The following is a 16339-nucleotide window of genomic DNA, read 5'->3' as shown; positions in this document are numbered from 1 at the left end:
AAGTCCTAGGATAAATACCTATTTACTTATCCACCCTTAAACCATAAAAATTAGCTTGAGTATTGGTCCCTAAGTTTTTCTCTATAACAATAACATCCATAACTAATGTTTAATGTATAAGCTTCCACCTCTTGATACATTTTCATTGCAGAAAAACCAAATCCCCCAAAAGTCTATTAAGGTATTATGAAACAAATGCAATGCATTCCATCTTAAAGTAATTTGTTCATGTATAATTTATTTAGATTTGGATAGTTCCCCTTAATGTGTGTGTGTGTGAGAGAGAGAGAGAGAGAGAGAGAGAGAGAGATTATATTATCGTCTTCGGAGGTCAAATATGACCTATGAAACCAAAAATATTACATTTCACGTGATACGCATGAAAGTGAGTAGTGACTCTCGATGTTCAAGAACTTTACAAATGAATGTTGCAATCGAGAGTGCACATTGTGGTTGTGAGAGGAATTCATACGAGGATTGGGCTCGATCGAAGAGATATGGAAAGCATGGGCAAATATGATAAAAGGCAAAGCATTGTATCAAAGTGTGATACTCAGACTCACAAACTTGTTCAGGGCAAAGTGTGCATAACTGACCACTCTCATCACTTGTGCCCCAACGCCCTGTTTCACATCGCAATGCATGTGAGCTTAGTCGCATGGAAGCAATGGTTCGAATGACAGATAATGGTATGGGCTCTAACATGTATCGATGTGTACGGTTTCCCCGTTCCACAAAGAATATGGTTTTGTAGTTAGGTGCAACATGTGTAGTATAACGTGTGAAGCGTGAGCCTCCACATTTGTCCCATGTCATGATACATTGGCATTGCAAAAAGGCCTCATTTACAGAGGAATCTAGTGATGCATCATGAAGCAAGTGTCTCACATCCCATCTACCAAGCCATTTTTCTATATCTTGCACCCAACTGGAAAACATAATTTTGCTTTTATGCGTCTTTAGGATCTTTTTGCTTGCTTCTCATGCAATTCTAGGAAGTCGATCTGAGGGACTTTTTTGTACCTTAAGCATGTATTCAACAACCCTTTCAATGGCCATGATCTCAATTGGAAGCGATCCCGTCTCAAGGAGGAGGGTGTAGGGTGTTTGTTTCTTAACTTGTAGAATCTTTGTAAGAAAATGTTTTTGGACATTTTCAAACTCTTTCCACATAGATTTAGGGATGCTACCGCCCCATACTTCCACCACATAGAGAGGAACACGTAATATCTCCAAGCTTGAGGACCCAACACTTAATATCTCCAAGCTTGCATGTGTTCTCAAATGCATAGTATGCTTTACCCGCCTCTAAGCGGCGTGTAGCACATTCATTCCATCTATGATTTGAAGGAACTTCAAGGCCAAGATATTTGAAGCTTTCCACACATTCAAGTGGCTCACTGTTGTACATAATGTATGGTTTATCTCTTTTTTGGCTCTTAATAAGCATAGTCTTTGTTTTAGAGCTATTGACACTTAATTTAGTATGCATGCAAAATTTTTCCAATTCCTTCATAAGCTTTTGTGCATCTCCTAAAGTATTTGCAAAAAGCACTACATCATCTGCATATAGCAAAAGCATAATCACAACATTCCCAATGGCAACTAGTTCAACATATTCTTCCTTTGCAAACTTGGTAACCATTTCTTCCAATTCATCAATGCATAGACCAAATAGTGTTGGTGAGAGTGGGCATCCTTGCTTAACACCAATACTGCTTTTGAAAAAATCTGAAAGTTTATCTCTCATATGCACACAACATATAACCTTCTCATAAATTGCAAGCATATATTCACTTGACACCTCAAGTTCTTCCATTCGCCTCCAAAGATGCTCACAAGGTACCGTATCAAAGCAACATGCAACAATATAAACCTTTACCTCTAAGGCGACTTTCCTCCATTAATACTCGAAGGGTGACAAGGTGATCAATGGTGCTATGGTGTTTTTGAAAGCCAGCTTGTCCTTAAGCTCTCTTAACATTTTTTTCAGCCCATACACTTATCTTTGATTCCATTATACATCCAAATAGTTTTGCAATTAATGAGCCAACCATGATGGTTCGATAGTTGTTTACATTATTTACATCTCCACCTTTATGTAAAGGTTTGATCCAATTAGTAGTCCAATCGTACGACATACCATGTTGCAATGCATCATTAAACATATTGCTTATCCATACATGTGCTTCCTTTCTTGTCCATTTGAGCATTTCAGCCTTTATACATTGAAGATCATTTGCCTTTCGAGAGACCAATTTCTTAAGTCCTATGCATATATCTTCAATTGTAAAGAAGGGAGACATATGTGAAAGAGAAACATAACACATCATCTTTCCAGCAAGAGATAACTCATATAAATTCTTACAATGCATAGACAAGTCGTGAAGAGTTAAGTCACCATAACTCTCAACACGTTTCCCCTTTAAATTTCCCCAAAATTTAGCACATGCATGTACTTTCTCTTGTGTTTGGATAAATTGTTGAGTAACTTCCCATATTCTTCTTCTTCTTCTTCTTCTTCTTCTTCTTCTCTCTCTCTCTCTCTCTCTCTCTTTTCCAAAACGATTTCCTTCATTAGTGATAAGAAAAAAACGTCGGAAGGCTACAAAATGTACAATTAAAGAGTGTTATATACAAAAAGGATACAAACCCCCCATACCATTGATCCCTAGGAGAAGAGGAAACCTGCATTAATTGTTAAGAATAAAGAAAGAATTTTATTCCATACCTGTTGGGCTAGTGAATAGGACCAGAGAGCATGCTTGGTAGTTTCCTGAAAGTCACCACAATAACTACATTGTCTAAGAACGGGTGCCATGTTTCCTTTCAAAGATTGACCTACTAGTAGTGCTGCATGTAGTAAAAACCATATGAAGAGAGTGTATTTTTTTGGTCCCCTAAAAGACCAAATCCATTTCCAATAAGCCTTCAAGTGATTGCTTGAAACACCCCACTTATTCCAGTGCTTTTGAACTGCATGTTTTGGAATATTCTTAGACATGCGTAAGGTTCTACCAAATTTCACAGTATACTGAAAGAATGGAACTTTGTGCATTGGATCCATCATGGGACTAGTTCAAAACCATCCCCCTGGGTCCCACATCAACCTATTAACTGGTTGTCGTGCATATAACCAAAGCATATCCCACAAATGGGCTATTGACGGTTGTGGATTCAAGAACAATTTCTTACCAATTTTGGCAATCACCCTAACTGGAACAACGAGTAGGTTTTGTAGTGCAAATTATTAGAGGGTGTATAAGGCTACAATTTATTATCCTGTTGAATATGGAAATAAAAAATACACCCATCTATAGAAATTCCTTTAACAAAGAGCATCATGCCATTCGTAAGGCAACCAAACCACATATGCTCCTGCGTTGGTTGAAGTCACGCTGAGGCCTAAGAGAATGTCACTAAAATATCCATTGTCATTGTCTTCGCCCCATATATCGAGTGTAACTACTTAAGCCAATCCACTTCTGGCATCTGCTGAAAATGAATCCAGGATCCTACTGATGCTACCGGCTCATTGTCAAGTTTTCCCCATGCAAGACGAGGTCTAAGGCCCAATAGATTTCCAATAGAATCCCAGACGAGAGAATCAGCCAAAAGTGGTTGATTTATCCAACCATCCCACGTGTTAGGCATCTCCTTGTGTAAAAAAATCTTGATTACATCCCATGTTCTGACGATTCCTAGTAGAAATATATTGGATATTAGATTCCATCTCGGTGTTTGTATATGTGTCAAGAACATCCATTTCAAAGAAGGCAACCAGTTTCCTCCCGTCTTGGGAGATAATTGCATCAGCTGATTGAGTACCATAACCTTCCATGCCTTTGTCCCTAGCAATAGTCCTCTGACTACAAACTTTGTCAAGAGAGCTCGAGATTGCATTAAGGGATCTATTAGTGCCAACCCTCCTTGACTTTTTGGCCTAATCAAAACATCCCATGCCACCTTGGCCACTGCACGAGACCCATTTTTTCCACCCCAAAGGAAGTTATGTATGAGGCTTTGAACTTTCATGATTGCCGATCTAGAGAACAACCAAGCAGATGCGATAAACCACATTGAGGCCAAGAACACCGAATTTGCAATGACAACCCGACTTGCAAGGGATAACTGTTGTGAGTCCCAATATACCAACTTACGCTTAATTGATAATAGCAATGGTGATAGCATCACTTCAGATGGTAAATCTATACCAACAAGACAACCTAAGTAACGAATGGGCTCCCCATGATTTAGCCAACGGAATGCAGGGCCTGGATACCATTCTGGACGCGGTTCATCACTGACCCAAAGGCCTACATATTTATTCCAATTGAGAGGCGCCAATAACATCTGAAAATATCTGTAAAGCATTTTGTACCCGATCAAGATTAACAAAATCTCTGCGAATATAAAGAGCAGTGTCATCCGCAAACTCAGCATCAAGAACTATCGAGTTTGCAATAGGTAAGGCTATTGCTTGGATGTCTGCGTTGAGGATATAAGAAAAGATGATAGAGCTTCCCCAAATAAAATGAAAAGAAATGGTGCTAACTGACAACCTTGTCAAACAGATCTGGAAATTGGAAATAATGTACCATTGCCTCCAGAAAATAGAACTAAGCTAGAAGCATGTCTATATAATGCAGACACACCTTTTATCCATGCACTTGGAAACCCTAATCTTAATAGAACTGCCTCTAGAAAGTCCCAGTCTACTTTATCATATGCTTTCTCAAAATCTAATAATAGTATAGCAAGGGACTGTTTGTGATGTTGAGCCAATGCAATCATCTCCCAAAAAAGGAAGATATTGTCAAAGATGCTTCTATCTTGAAGGAATCCTGATTGTGTATCATGTATAATCGAGGGAAGCAACGATCGCATTCTATTAGCTATAATCTTTGCTACTATTTTATAGATGTTGTTAAGCAAAGTTATTGGATGCCATTTTGATATTTCATTACATTGAGCGTCTGATTTCGGATCATGTATATGATTCCTTCCGTCCATTCATCGGACATATTCCTTGTTGAAAAAATTAAATTAACTGCTCTAGTAAGAATAGGCCTCAACAAGTCCTAGTAGTGCAAATAGAATACCACTCATATGGCATCCTTTCCAGGACACACATATTTACCCAGGGATTTAGCCATTGTCCAGACTTCTGTGTTTGTAAATCATGGTTGAAGCAACTACCCATATTCTTCTCTTTCTTTGAATAAGCCTTTTATACTCATGCAAATGCATTTGGTATTTCTCTTTATCCTTAAATACATCCAAAACCATAAGGCACTTTCAAGCTTCATGACATTCTTTATCAAACCATTTTTTCCTTAGTTTCTTGGTGCATTTCCAAGATGTGCGGTTGGTCGAAAAACATTTGTTTGTATAGGAGAGAATGACTTTCTTGAAAGCTTCCCATTTGCATTCTAGTGTGGCACCATGTTGTATCTTTGTCATTTGTAATATATCCTCAACCATCTTGGAATACATGAGCGCTCGCTTAAGGTTCATGCTCAAGTGCGGTTGTTTATTATCTTCAATAGCCTTCTCACAATCAAACCTATGCATACATTTGAGATCAATACATAAAGGCCAATGATCGGATTTCGGTGTCCATTCACCAAGTGAGAATTTATGTATACGATCCAAAATACCTTCAGAAAGTAGCACATAGTCAATCACATTATTTTCATTGTGTTTTCTACATGTAAAACCATTAGTGTTTGGCCATAAGGAAATATCATTTGCAATAAGCAATCCGGTACTATTGCACATTTGTAGGAGTAACTTCCCAAATTGATCCGTATCTTTTTCATCACTAGAAGAGCGACTATATATTTGCATATCCTCTTGCATCCTTGAGATATGTAGCATGAAAGATTCTTGCGAATAAAGTTGGAAACTTCTTGTACGAGCATTCATGTCACCAAAGACAATAACTTCCCCTTTGGATTTGAAATAAGCAATATCATCTTCTAGATTGGCAAAAGGTTGATCTTTATCCAAACAAGCATAAAAGTTAGAATCTTGATGAGGAATGTAACATCCAACTACAAAAGTGGGCAAATCATTAAGTGTTTCTATTTTGAGCCATATGTAGCATTTATCATCTTTGGAGGTCAAATATAATCCATGAGACCAAAAATGTTAATTGCATGCGATACATGTGAAAGTGAGTAGCGACTCTCGATGTTCCAGAACTTTAGCAATGACTATTGCAATCAAGAGTGCACAATGTCGTCGTGAGAGAAATTTGTGCAAGGATTGGGCTTGGTCAAATATGTGTGGAAAGCATGGTTAAATATGATCAAAGGCAAAGCATTGTATCAAAGTGCAATACTAAAACTCTCAAACTTGTTTAGGGCACAATGTGCATAGTTGACCACTCTCATCACTTGTGCTCTAAACCCCCATCTCACATCACAATGCATGTTAGCTAAATTGCATGGAAGGAATGGTTCGATGGTAGACAACGGGATGGGCTCTAACTTGTATCGATGTGTATGGTTTCCCCATTCCATGAAGAATATAGTTTTGTAGTTAGTTACAACATGTGACATATAATGCGTAAAGCATGAGCCTTAACATTTGTCCCATGTCATGATACATTGGTGCTGCAAAAATGTCTCATTTACAAAGGAATCTAGTGATGCATCAAGAAGCAAGTGTGTTGTGTTGCATGTGCTTTTGTTTTTGTCCATTTGAGCATTAATGTTGGGCCATAAGGACACACCATTTGCAATAAACAATTTGACACTATTGCACATTTGTAGGATTAGCTTCCCAAATTGGTCTAGATCTTCTTTTCGTTAGAAGGGCAGTTTAGCCTATACATTTGTATATATATCCTCTTATATCCGTGAGATATGGGACATGAAAGATTGTTGTGCATCAAGTTGGAAACTTCTTGTAGGGGCATTAATGTCACCAAAGACAATGTCTTGCCCTTTGGATTTGAAATAAGTAATATAATCTTCTAGATTAGCAAAAGGTTGATCTTTATCCAAACAAGCATAAAAGTTAGAATCTTGATGAGGAATGTAACATCCAACTACAAAAGTGGGCAAATCATTAGGTGTTTCTATTTTGAGTCATATGTGGCATTTATGTTCATTATTTTCAATGATCAATACATATTTCTCCATTTCCTTCTTAATCAAACACACCACCCCTCCTTGTCCTCTTTGTTGTTTTGGATTTTTTGCCCATATCAAAGAGTGTACATTATGTTTCCTAAACCTTGAATCCTTTGAGTATCCTGCTTCCATGTTTCAACAAGAAGTGTCATATCTAAGTCATCAGTGAACTCCTCTATGCCAAATCTCGCATTCCATGTGAATCTATTGCAATTCCAAAAGCATAGTCATAAAAGATGTGGATTTGTGATAAACCTAAAACATGGGGGTCTCGAATGGACACATAACACGATGGGAATGTTGTCCGGGTCAACAAACACAAAAGTTCGAACGACTGACTTATCAAGTCGTTCAATCAATGGGATTGGTTGTGTCACAGTCATGTAAAGAATCAAACTCTTCACCTCTTGTATATACTCAAGTGTTTTGTTCTAACCAACACATCCAAATAGATAGTCATGTTATGTATATCTTAGTAAATTATCTACTCAAAGTTCTAGGAGTTTTTAGAAGCTTCGAGAAACCTCCAGAAGCTTCTGCATGAAAATGGGTCAATGCATGGAACTACATGTAGAGCCCACAAACATGTATAAATACTTGTAATCTCCTTGGTCCCTTTCAAGGGATTCAATGCTAGTCACTGACACATCAATCTAGTATTCTTGTTTATGCTCTTTCGTATTGTTCCTAGAATCTTAAGTTCCTCATCTCGTCGCTCCCAACTTCCCAAGTTTCTAGCATTATCAAGTCGAGTTCCGCGTTCGTAACCTTATCGGTTGTAGCCTTGTCATCCAGGCTACATCGTAGTCCGTGGTTGATGTGTCCGTGACAGTTTGAATCCCTTCCAAATAGAAGCATCACATGTCTTTGTCATTGCCCTTGTTTCTAGAGTTACCATCGTCATTGTCCTTGATTCCAGAGTTACCGTCATCAACATCCCTTTGTTTCCTATCTTCCTTGTCATCTCTATCTCCTAGTTTCTTCTCATCGTTGTCTCTGTCTTTTAGTTTCTCCTCATCATCGTCTCTGTTTTTTAGTTTCTTCTCATCCTCCACATATCTATCTCTGTGTTTCTTATCATCATCATCCCTATCTTTGTGCTTCTTATCATCTTCCACATCCCTATCTTTGCATTTTTTTGTCGTTGTCATCCTTCTCCTTGTGTTTCCTACATATTTCATCTCTATCTATGTGTTTCTTATTATCTTCGTCCCTTTCTTTGTGTTTCCTATCACCCTCATCCTTGCCTCTATGTTTTCTATCACCCTCTGTATTTGAGTCTTTGTGTTTCTTCAGATCCTCAATGTCTCGATCTTTGTGTTTTTTTCCTCTTCATGTCTTTCTCTGTTTCCATCATTCCATAGTCAAAGTCATTGCGTCCAAAGACGCTTCGTCAACATCATTGCCTTCATTGCTTCATCTTCGACATCATCATCTTCAGCCCTCTTGTTGTCGTCATCAACACAACTTTGCTTAACCTTCATCGTCGTCAAGTGTTCTAGTTCCCAGTAAGGACCGTGCAAGGTCGCTCACGTCCATTAGTGTTTGTGTCTCCATTGAGGACCACACATGGTCCCTCACGCCGTTGGTGTCCTAGTTCTCAGTGAGGATCACACATGGTCTCTCACACACATTGGTGTCCCAGTTCCTGGGGAGGACCGTATAGGGTCACTCACATCCGTTGATGTTCGTGTCTCTGGTGAGGACCGCACATGGTCACTTACACGTTGGTGTCCCAGTTGCCCGTGAGTACCGCACATCGTCACTCACGTCCGTTGGTGTTCGTGTCTCCGGTGAGGACTGCACATGGCCGCTCATGCTCGTTGGTGTCCCAATCTCCTATGAGGACCGTACATGGTCACTCATGCCCATTGGTGTTCTAGTTCTCGATGAGGGCCATACATGGTCGCTCACGTCTATTGTTGTTGCAGTCTCCACTAAGGACTGCTCATGGTCACTCACTCCTCAACCTACTTTGGTTTTCTCTTTCAGCTCACCATTGCCCTACACCACGCTTTCGAAACAACGGCCATAAAGGGGAGTATAATGTCATAGACATGACAACAATCATGCCAAGATTCGAACTCTTCACCTCTTGTATATACTCAAGTGTTTTGTTCTGTTAAGAATTAGGTAATTAATTAAGGAATAATTATTACCTAATTATGTGATTAAGTTAAGCGATTAGGTAGCGGAAGATTAAGTGATATGTGCGTGTATGTGTGCGTGAGAGGAAGAGAGAGAGAAGTACACTTATGAACACAAAAACAAAGATGGGGGATGATAAAGTATATTAAAAGGTAAATATCATCAACTATCATCAAATACAAAAATACCTTCGATGAGGTATATATAGGTTTCATGTGCAAGGGTGCACATGTGCTAGGAGAATATAGGTACACCGTGTAAGTCCTATATTAAATGAGCATGCAGTGGTGGATCTACAATGTATCCCACTCGAGTACAAAATCCTATTTAAGGCTTTATGGTCGACACACTAACTAGATTCTATCTAGGTAACTACTAAGTTACATGTGTTGACTAACTAACTAAACTAAGTTGAGCTTGATCTCTCAACATGCCCCCTCAAGCTCAAGTGTGAGGCGTCTGACATCGTGGGTTACGAGCCGCTTCCGTGGAGCTCTTGGGCTCTTGTTCGGCCACTACCTTCATCGCGAAGGCGTAATGATGGGCCATATACTCGTTGTAGCTGAGCCGCGTGACGGGGTTGTTAGCTCTAGATGAGTGTCGAAGTTTTTCGCTCGCCAATGTGAGTCCCTCTTTACTCCGGGTGTCCACATGATGGGTACACCGAACTCACTATCTAGTGAGAGAGCCGATCCATCCGAATCATTGTCGTTGGGGTGATCGACTTCGTATTCGGGCATCTTACATTTGCCTTTGTCCAAGTTCGTACTTGGCCGCGACGTGCTTGGGTCGCGTGGGGGCTCTTGTGGCCCACTAAGCTCCGTCGTAATCGGATTTCCTTCGAACATGTGTTCAAAGTGATCTCCATATTCTACCTCTTGTTCGGCGAATTCCGGGTCGACCGAAGTTGAAATCGAAGTTGCCTCTGATGCGTACCACGATGCGGACTCGTCGAAGACTACATCTCGACTTACCCACCCCGAACCGCTCAGGTAGAAGGGTTGTAACACTTGTACGCCTTCTTCTCGGACGAGTATCCTATGAGGATACATTCCTCCGACTTCGCGTCGGGTTTCTGTCGTTGTTCGTTCGAGATACGTACATTCGCAATGCTTCCGAACACCTTGAGGTGCAACAACATTAGCTTCCTTCCGACGAGGAGTTTGTATGGACTTAGCTCATGGACTCCATTGGTGGTGCACCGGTTCATGAGATAGACGGCCGTGGATGTTGCTTCAGCCCAATAGAAATTCGGCATGTGCTTCTCATGCATCATGGCTCGTGCTACCTCGAGTATTTGCCGATTTTTCCTTTTGGCGACTCCATTTTGTTGGGGTATGTGTCGGCATGAGAATTCTCTTTGAATGGCTTCACTTTGGAGGTAGGAGGTGAACTCGTCGGAGAAGTACTCCTTTCCTCCATCCGATTGTAGGCATCGAATGTGCCAACCGGTTTCTTTTTCGACTTGCTCCTTGAGCTTTTAGAAGTGGGAGAACACTTCTCTCTTCTTCTTCATTGGGTAGATCCCGCGTAGCGCGAGTAGTTGTCAATAGCACCGGGTCATTTGAAACAGGTAATATGTCGTATTCTCTTTTGGCATAGTTGGCCAGATGTAGAAAAGTACCCTATTTTAGCCTGATATCGAAAATATACGATCAATACGTACCCCTTTTGCGACTTGATGGTTAAATATAGAACAAAAAAAACCTAGCAATTACTAAATTGTATATGTGTCCACATTCGTGTCAATTTGCATATCATGGAGCACAATTGAAGACTTGGTTCAATATAAAGTTCTAAAATTGGTATCCATATTCAAATTGTAGAGTAAAACTACATAAATTGTAATTATAAATATGTGGTTTTGGGTTTAGGAATAAAGTAGTACCCCACTTGTTGGACGGGTATATCGATAGTTTCATTGTATAATGTCATATAGTTCATGACAATGTAATTGGTAAGAGTAACAATTACGTACGACATTCATTTATACTATGTGGAACCAGTAGACTTGAACCGTAGGTAACTAAAAACCTCTTATTATCAAAACATTCGCCTTTTCATATACAGTCATGCTAACGGAAATGAGAAATTACAATATCATGTTAATATCTCAAATTGAAGAAGAGCATGGTGACCAATTATATGTAAATACAAACAACGGTTCCAATAATGATTAAAAAGGGAAATTATGAACAGGTGAATTTAATTAAACAATAAACAATTACAGATGTTCTCATATACAAATATAATATGAAGTGATGGTGAACATTATGCCTCAAAATCCTCAATTTTTACATTACGCCATCTACATCAATCTATAAGCAAATCAGGCAGAGCAGGCTCCTCTGGCGCTGATTGTTCTAGACTGTTTTCATTCGTGTCATCTCCAAGCTCTCCCGAATCTGATGTATGGTCAAACTGTGCTACATCTTCCAGGTCCACCAGCTCCCCAGCTTCTTCATCAATTGGTTCCATTGGTTCTCGTGAAGTCATCTGGAACATCTCTGTCTCGTTGATGTGTTTTGCTCCGACTTCTTGATCCTGATCTGGACAGTCCCAGATTCCTGTGATCCTCATTTTGATGAAGTTAACTTGAGCAGGGTCCTTCTCCAATGCAACACAGTTTCTAAACATCTTCAATGCACAAGCTGTCGTTGTACCTAATGGTCGCATGAACACAAACAAGTATATATAAGAAGTAACGTCTTAAACTTGATTGACAGGATTGAAATTAAATATATATATTATACCTATGCTAGAGAACAAGTCTAGGACCCAATCATCTGGATTCGAGAAGAGCTCTATGAGGTGGTTGATCAATCTTTGAGGTTTTTGATAAGGGTTCACCATACTTTTATCCCCTGACACATGTCTTAATTTTTTGGTTACAGCTGGGCACATGATGTAGTTAACCACGTTACAGTCATTGACATGTGCTCTAGCCTTCTTCTTTGTAATTGAATCATAGTAGCCCACACAAAAATGTTCGACCACACTAACCATTCGATCGCCAGGGCTACATGTAATATTTGTTTTGATCCTATAGAGAAAGAAAATCAAGTATTAGAGGTGTAAATGTGTACATATAATAAGAAGTACTGTAATGAGTAAAAGCGAACTATAACGGACCAATGCATGTGTTCAGAGGCATGACAACGAGACTTCAAAGCTGTTGTGACTGACAGTGATTGCCCCATGCTATGAAATATGACTATCCTCCACAAGGGGGCCAATGTCAGTTCTGCGAAATCCTTTACCATTTTCTCGATCTGAGGGTACTTGAAAGGAACATCATCATATGTTGATCCCGCAATACGGAAACCATATGGTATGTCAGCTATCAGCAAAGTGTAGTGCCTTCTCGGTAACAGTTCGAGCATCTGGGATACTTCGCCATTGAAAACACTATAATGAAGCTGTTTGAAAGGATCAGACCTATGCAAAAAACTCTTTATAGTCTCCGAATCCTCGGGCAGTTCCATTTCCTTCCCTTTGGTCATTCTCTTCTCATATTTCGCACGTTCTAAGTGCGTGATGAAGGCCGCTGGAATACCGTCATTATTGCCATTGTTCTTTTTCGATTTTGATGGTTTCTGCAAGTGTCATTGTTGTTAGCAGGGAACATTACTTTCTAACATATCAACATTCAAAAGACACATACCCATTCTCTAAATACAATAAAATATTCCTCCAATGCCTTGTAGGAAGAAGTTATCGGGTAGGCTTGTTCAACTTCTTCCCATGTCGGTAAACTCAGTTTTTGCATCATCAACTCCTGAATCTTCATGTATACCTTGTGACTGCACAATCAATATGAAATTAGAAATAAGATATTCAAAATAATTGAAGACTTTCATGAAAAGGTATACTATAAACACTTACTTTTGCAAGTCTGTTACCATATCGTCCAAACTAAATTCCTTGGCGACCACTCGAGATAGCACGGATATTAACAATCTATCATCTTTGATACCTTGTAATGATCTCCAAGGTAAAAGTTTCATGTCCTCTGCTAACTCCTCGATTACCAAGTCGTTTTTTCCCTTGGTCTTTGATTTCATCTCAACTTGTGGATCAATTCTTCCCTTTTTTGATGTTTGCCCCTTGACTTCTTTCCGCTCCCACATAGAGAATATTTTGTCTTGGAGATCCCACACCTCTTCGGTCTGAAAAGCTAGTTGAAACCAAGAATCATATTTTCGGAGACCTTCGGATTTGGTACTCTCATCCACTGCAATCCCTACTTCCAATAAACACTGACGTCGCAATCCAGGCCACAATCTTGGACCAAAACGATTCAAGGCATCGAAGTATTCATGATGAAAAAATCTTATCCTCTCTATACATGACATCTTTTGCCTATAATCGTTGTCATTGTTATGGTCCCATGCGAGCAGCTTCGCCTCCTCGTGAGTTAGTCCTGCATATACCTTACATTCGGCGTATTTGAAGAACGGCGTGAGAGGATATTCTTTGACAAGCTGTCGTCGAGCTTCGGCCGAATGTGATCCTCCGATTACATAGTATGTGTAATCATCTGCAGAGCTATACTTGAAATCTGCTACTGTTGGGCATTGTTCTTGATCAACCATTACCAAAAATGGCACCACAGTAGCGTGAGGATTGATTTTCATTTTGCTTTTCAGGTTTTGCACATGGACGGAGTGCGGCTCCCTAATTTCCAAGGGACGTCTTCCAGTCACGGGGTCAATGGGGGGCCTTTGGATAGAAGTAATGGGCAAATGAAATAGCTGGCCCCTACGCACAAGTTTAGTCTTCACAATATTTTCTCTTATTTTATTTTGTTCTGACGTGAGGACACCAGAAGATAGTTGTTCGCCTGGAGCCACGACGTCGACTTGTTGGTCGTCTTCTTCTTCCACGAACTCTAATATTTCTTCTTCTTCTTCTTCGGGTCGTGGTCGTTTAGTATATTTCTTTTGAACAGGATTTGTCTTCCTAGACTTTTTCGGTGGAATTTCTGCTTCACCGGTCATCATCTCTCCTGTCACATACGGCCGAAGAACTACCAACAAGTTATTTTTCATTTGCAGGTCTTTACGCAAAGCCTTGGAATTGCAAGATTCGGGTACTAGGTTTCCCTCATCAAGTCGCAATCGCCTGTTGCCAACTGAGCTCGAGACGTCGATTAAAATACTTGTAGAGTCAATGTCTTCGTTTTCACCTCAACCGTTTTCTCCTCTTGCGTACTACCTTTGTTGATTTTGGTAGTAGCCACAGATGACTTGGATACTCCTTCCCCCGTTGAGTCAAATAAATTCTTTTTACTCGTGTCCTTCATGAAGGAGCCAGAATTTCGTTTTGTCGGAGATCGAATCTTCAATCTAAATGAAGGAACTTTTTGTCTGGGTTCACTGAAATTAAAAACGTTGGTGAAAACATAGAAACAATGTACAATTTTATCTAAATCACGCAAATTATCATTTAAATTATGTCAATTTTATGGTCCCATGCGATAGTTTTTTATCGCAAAAACAACATTTTTTTCAACCAAAATCCGATGCAGTGCATCGGATTTTGGGGATTTTGCGCCTTTCAACCAAAATCTGATGCAGTGCATCGGATTTTGGTTGAAGGTCCTGGCTTTCAGAATTGCTTTCCAAGTTCGTTGTACAAAATAAAATAAAATTTCTATGTGTTGAGGAAAGGAATCTTTAGAAATCTTAAAAAATGTAATGAATATTACTAACCTGACGATTTTCTTTCCCTTGTTCATGGTTCGTGCCGGAGGTAGTGTTGTCCACGATGTGCTTCTGAGTGCTCGAAAATTGGCCTGTGCTCTGAGCTCGATGGATTCTTTCACGTGATAATGAAAATGAAATTTCTAACCTCCTTATATAGAAGACTTTAGCATTCTTTTTAAAATAAAAAATAATTTTTAATTATTTTTTTTTAGGAAAATTTTGGAAAATAATATAGTTAATCTAAGTGTTCGGGTAGTTATATAGTTAGGCTTCAACATTCCTTAATTTTCTCAAAAGAAGGTTTTAGAATACAGTTAGACTCCCTCAAATGTCTTCTTCTACAAGTAGAACATCTCTTTTTTCTATTGCCCCCTTTTCATTGTCAGACAACTCGTATTTCTCAATAGAAGAGTACGACCACAAAAAACATTCGCGGCTTAAACAGAAAAGTGTGGCTCCTAGTACTTCGAATTCTCTGTTTTCAATTGATCCTGTTGATGGCCCTCTTCGTGCAAGCTTACAAGCGGACGATTCTTCGTCGATAGATAACAATAGCATTACTAAACCTCTAGCATTTAAAAGAGTTCCTCGACAAGTTAGTGAAAAGAGATTTAATTTCTTATGTTCTGATCGTCAACTTCTATGCGACTTGAACAAATTGTGTTGTGCGAATCTCTGTCTATCAACTTATGGAAAGTCAAGGTTACGTGAAACACGACAAAAATACTTGTCGCTTAATGGGGAAGAGCAAGATACATTTCTTCTTTCGCATATGCAACTTAAATTGGATCACAAAGCAGGGCCTAATTCAACGCAAGTTGAATATTTCCTTGGACTATATACCAAGTGTTGTCGAGCAGCTTTTAAAATCACTCATAGCATTGGAAATATGCGGCTGCAACAAGTTCAAGAGCGACTTGTGAAGGGCTCCTGGGTATAGTTCGATCAAAATGGTTTTGGATGTAAGGGTCAAATTGGGCAACAGGCAATTAGGTGGATGGAGGTATATTTTTCAAAACAGTGCGAAGTTATGCCAACGACAGGAAGACTTCATTTGTCAGATAACTTTACTCGAAGGGAAGTTTACCAATCGTACAAGGACGACATGTCTTCCGATGTTGAGCCTTACATACAGTACAGGCATTTTAATCGACTATGGAGGTTACAATTTAATAACGTGGTTATCCCACGAAAGGTGCGAATGGGAGTCTGCTCAATATGTGCGAGTTTAAAAAGTATGGCCAAGGGTGGAAAATCAGATGTAGAGATCAAGAATTACAAGAACCTGTTAAAAGAACATCGTGAAAGTCAGGCATTGGAACGCACTAAGGCTATGCATCA

Source organism: Azolla caroliniana, unplaced genomic scaffold (genome assembly GCF_043228905.1).
Source record: "Azolla caroliniana isolate FFs.n. ecotype wild unplaced genomic scaffold, voAzoCaro1.0.p SCAF_3, whole genome shotgun sequence".
NCBI classification, from domain to species: domain Eukaryota; kingdom Viridiplantae; phylum Streptophyta; class Polypodiopsida; order Salviniales; family Salviniaceae; genus Azolla; species Azolla caroliniana.
The sequence above is the reverse complement of the archived record's forward strand: the minus strand, read 5'-3'. Positions refer to the sequence as shown.